The sequence below is a fragment of the Adiantum capillus-veneris genome, chromosome 28, assembly GCF_014529385.1.
Source record: "Adiantum capillus-veneris isolate H3 chromosome 28, ASM1452938v2, whole genome shotgun sequence".
Lineage (NCBI taxonomy): Eukaryota > Viridiplantae > Streptophyta > Polypodiopsida > Polypodiales > Pteridaceae > Adiantum > Adiantum capillus-veneris.
In genome coordinates, this window is record NC_140958.1 from 128,861,004 (window position 1) to 128,866,218 (window position 5,215).

Genomic DNA, 5,215 nt, shown 5'->3' on the forward strand with positions numbered 1-5,215 from the left:
CCAAAAGTAGATTGTTAAACTTGGGATCACGATCACTGACAATGTTACTTGGTAAACCATACAACTTGTATAGGTTGTCCACAAATAACTTGGCTAGTTCTGGAGTCTTAATCATTGATTTGGTTGGAATAAACTTACATAGTTTAATCAACCGTATACGACCACCTATATCGAGTCATGACCCCGTACAATGGTTGGTGAACCCACAATAAAATCCATAGAGATACTTTCCCATTTACCATTGGGAATCTCCAAAGGATGTAAGAGTCCTCCTGATTTCAGGTGCTTTGCTTTGTTAACTTGCCATTTTTGGCAATGCAAGACATAATCTTGAACAAAGCCATGTAAACCTGGCCAGTAAAATTGTCGTCTTACGAGAGCATAAGTCTTTCTAATACCCGGCTGCCCTGCACTTGGACTATCATGACATTCATAAAGAATTTGGCACTGAATATCTGTGTCCGTCGGTACACAAACTCTCCCCTTATGGAATAGGTACCCATTGTCGATGGTGAAGTGCTTCCATCGTTGTAGTTCATCACTCGATAGAGGAGAACTATGTGTGGAAGTTAACGCTACACTACCATCATTGGAGTGAGAAGGATCCCTCATTTGTACATGGCTCCACACTTTGGAATATGCGTCATCATGCTCATATTTGCCCTTTAGAGAATCCGAAAATGTTACCATATACATGTGGTAGTGATGTGTGTGAACACACTAGGACCGTCAGGGTATTTTTTTCCTCTTTAGGAGGTTTTTTCCCCCGTGCATGATATATACGCCCATCACTCTGGGGCTATCTATCTTTCCATTGGACACTAAGTAGCACACTCTCTATTGTGTGCCTTGAGATTCCTTCGTCTTCCCCAAGCCGTGTGCGTTTCTCTGCAACCCTAATTCCAACAATTGGTCTCAGAGCAGGTCACGTCCTCCCGGGCTTAGTCACCAGCTGCTCCAGCACACACCTACTCACTTTCTCCGATTTCAATGAGCTTTGGCAAGCGTTCGCAGGTCACTTCGGCCTCCGTTTCCACTACAGGCAGTACTGCACAGGCTATTTCGTCATTTTGTGCAGAATTTGTGTCAGTGCCGTTTTCTGCATAACAGGTGCCTTATAGTCTTCTACGGTTTGTGCTATATAGCACGTATTGTTCCCGCTCCATTTCTCTTATTTTCGGGCAGTTTTCACATCAAGTGCAGTATTTACCATGGCTGACAACAACAACACAGATGTGTTCAAGATGTTTGCTGCTGAGGACAGGTTGGATGGGGATAACTACCCTATGTGGCCTTATATGATGCAACATGTTCTTGTGTCAAAGGGCGTCTGGAACATTGTGCAGGGCATTGATGTATGTCCTGGTTCTGAAGATGTAGGCGATGTTGAGGATGTTGCAGGTCTTGCTGCAAGGATTGCTGCTGTTAGAGTTGTTTTGCCTACGGCAGAACAAGCTCGTTGGGATGTTAAGGATGTGCAGGCTCATGCATTAATTGCGTTGTTTGTGAAGCACTGTCGTGCAGCTCTGCTGCCATGAAGAGAAAAAGAGCAGAGAAATGCAAGATAAGATTTTTTAAAGCCTACACATTTAATGGTCAGTGATCAGGGTTTGTTAACAAGCCAAGCCTAATGATTAATGTATGTTAGATGCGGCTTAAAAGGGCCAACAGATGCCTTAATGATGCCAAAAAGGCGTATGCTTGAAGTGAGCATAGATGGAAGATTATGATCTAGAACTGCAGTGCTTGAAGTGCTCTACCGGCCTTTCTTTACGGCTCGTCGATTGGAGCTACGGTGAAGAAGTTATTGCAGTTTAAAGTTTAAGTCGATTGCAAATCTGTACCGGATGGGGCAACTGCAACTTAGGTGACAGAAATTAAATGAATGCATGGGCCCGAAGTCCTCACTTTGTGGAGTGCATTGGTCTTTTCATATCAGCGATCGGAGTTCCGGTTGCCAAGATATTAGCAGTTAAAAATTTGCCGGGGGCCGGCTCCGTACCAGTTTGATCCGCTCGGTCGGTGTTCCGTCTGGGAGTTTTGAGCAGCAGCAAGGGTTTTGATTACAGCAGAATAAGTGCTTGAGATGGCAGTGCTTTAATCAATATGTACGCCAAATTTGATGCCTACTACATTGCCTTGGCCGGTATGCACGCCAATGACTGCCCAATGTTGGCCGGCGGTAGTCGTAATTGGAAATGCCTGGCTAGTCTGACCATCTTTGACTGACTATGATGGGAAGACCTTACGTCAAATGCAATCACCTATACTTGCATCTTGCGGGCATGCGGCACTATTCAAGACTTTATGACATTGAAATTCATGAAGACATTATTAGCTAAGGACTGCCGGGAGAAATAAGTTGTGCTTGGCAATGCTTTGGTCGATGTTTATGCCAAATGTGATGCCCTTACAAAGGCCACCCGCCCATGAGTTTAAGGTGCTTAGGGCCGCCCAAAGGCAACCAAGTGGTGTCCGCCCATAAGCCCACTTCAATGGCCGCCCACTTGATTGAAATAATAGGCCTTATGTGTGTGAAGGGAGGAAAAAAAAAAACCAAGGAGATGGCGGGCAGGCAGAGAGCGAGTGACGCAGGGAAAACAGGGGGACTCGTGCTGGCCAAAAGACAGCTCGGTTCGTGGTGAGCATGAAGGAGAAAACTCTCAGCATAGCAGCGCAATGCTATTCGGCACTACTGTCGGCGATTTACGCGCTGGTCTGAAGTCCGCCACTGCCACGTCATCGTAGAGAGTCCCATGCCACGTCCTTCGAAAGCTTTGCAGTGTATTACTCCATATGAAGCATGGCATGATAGAAAGCCTTCTATTAAGCACATGCGTGTTTTTGGCTGTTTGGCATATGCTTTCGTGCCACAAGTGCAGCGCAGAAAATTGGATGATAAGGCTGTCAAATGTATTTTTGTTGGTTATAGTGTTGAAAGCAAAGGTTACAGGTTGTATCATCCGCAAACAAAACGTATTTTGGTTTCTTGAGATGTAGTGTTTGTGGAAGATTCTGTTCAGCCCTTGCTATCATGTACTAGAGACAGTAATGTAAGCTCACAGGACATTTATGACACTTTGTTGCCTCTTTTCAAGGAAATACGAATGTAAGTTCCAATGAGGAAAATGTATAGCCTATGGGGGTTTCTGAAAATGTTCTAGATCAGCCTATTACTGATGCAGATGTACTTGATGTACTTGATGAGGAAAGGGCTGAAAATGAGTAGGCTATAGGTATGCCAAAATGGTTGGTGCACACTTTGCCTGACAGTAAATTGGATGCACCTTTGTCTAGTCGTACTCGTTCAGGCTCTCGCCATGCATCTTATGCATCAGATTGTTATGCTTTGGCTGTGTCTAGCTTACATGATGTTGAGGAGCCTTTGTCTTTTGATGAAGCACAGAATTCAGAAAATTGGATGGCTGCCATGCAATCAGAATATGATGCACTCATAGAAAATGACACATGGACTTTATGTGATTTGCCTCTTGGTAAAAAGGCCATTGGTACGAAGTGGGTTTACAAGTTGAAACGCAAGCCGAATGGTGAGATCGATCGCCATAAGGCTCGACTTGTTGCAAACGGTTATGCACAACAAAAAGGCATTGATTATGAAGAGACTTTTTCTCCCACTTGTCGTATGACTACTGTGCGTTTTCTATGTGCATTGGCAGCTCATTTTGGTTGGGATGTACATCAATCAGACATTGTTATTGTTTTCTTGAATGGTGACATATTTGAGGAAGTTTATGTAACGCAGCCTCGTGGTTTTGTCATAAAAGGACAAGAGGACAAAGTGTGCAAATGTAACAAGGATTTGTATGGGTTGAAGCAATCTCCTCGTGCTTGGTATGAGAAAGCTGACACTCATTTGGTCAAACAAGGCTTTCGTAACAGTCCAACAAAAAGCACATTGTATGTAAAGCGTGAGGGTGATGTACTTCTTATTGTGGTTCTTTATGTTGATGATTTGCTGATCACTGGACCAAATGAGAGACATATTGCTAAATTTAAGGCCGATTTGAATGCTACTTTCAAGATGAAAGATTTGGGGCTGTTGCATCATTACAGTTTAAGCAGTGTGATGGTGGTATTGCCTTGTGTCAGAAAAGCTACATAGAGACATTGCTATGTAAGTTTGGACTTGAGGATTGCAAACCTATTGCCACTCCCATGGAAACAGGTTTGAAGTTGATTCTACATGATGCTGGCGATCCTGCTGATGTCACTCTTTATCAAACTGTTGTTGGCTGCCTCATTTATGTATGCAACACGAGGCCGGATATTCAGTTTGCAGTCTCACAGGTCAGCAGATTTATGCATAGCCCAGGGTCTAAGCATTGGCAGGCTATCAAGAGGATTTTCCGCTACCTTAGTGGCACTTTACATCTTGGCTTGTTTTATCCCAAGGGGGGATCATTGCCGCCAAACTTACATTCTTTTTCAGACTCATATTGGGCTGGTTGTTTTGACACGAGAGTTTCCACAAGTGGTTTTTGTTTCATGCTTGGCAGTTCATGTATATCATGGTTGAGCAAGAAGCAACCTACTGTGGCCACTTTGAGTTGTGAGGCTGAGTACAGGGCAGTCTTCACAGCTACGGTTGAGTGTGTATGGCTTAGACGCCTTATGGATGATTTGGGTGTTGGACAGGACACTGTCAACACTATCTACACTGACAGTCATAGCGCATTGGCAGTTGCGAGGAACCCAGTTTTTCATGCTCGCACAAAGCACATTGAGGTGCATTACCACTATGTCAGGAGAGGCTCTCAGCAGGAGAGATCAGCTTGGCTTATGTGCCAACACAGGACAACCTTGCAGACTTTTCACAAAGGCATTGTCTCGTGAGAAGCTTGAAGCTTTCCGCAAAGCTTTGGGCTTACTCTCCTTTGTGGATTGATCATGTCCTTAGGGCATGGCACTTCCCTTTACTCATGTGCCAGCTCTCATTCACCGCATCACTCCAGGGGGGATTTGTTACCATATACATGTGGTAGTGATGTGTGTGAACACACTAGGACCGCCGGGGCATTTTTTCCCTCTTTAGGAGGTCTTTTCCCCCGTGCATGATATATACGCCCATCACTCTAGGGCTATCTATCTTTCCATTGCACACTAAGTAACACACTCTCTATTGTGCGCCTTGAGCTTCCTTCGTCTTCTCCAAGCCGTGTGCGTTTCTTTGCAACCCTAATTCCAACAGAAAATT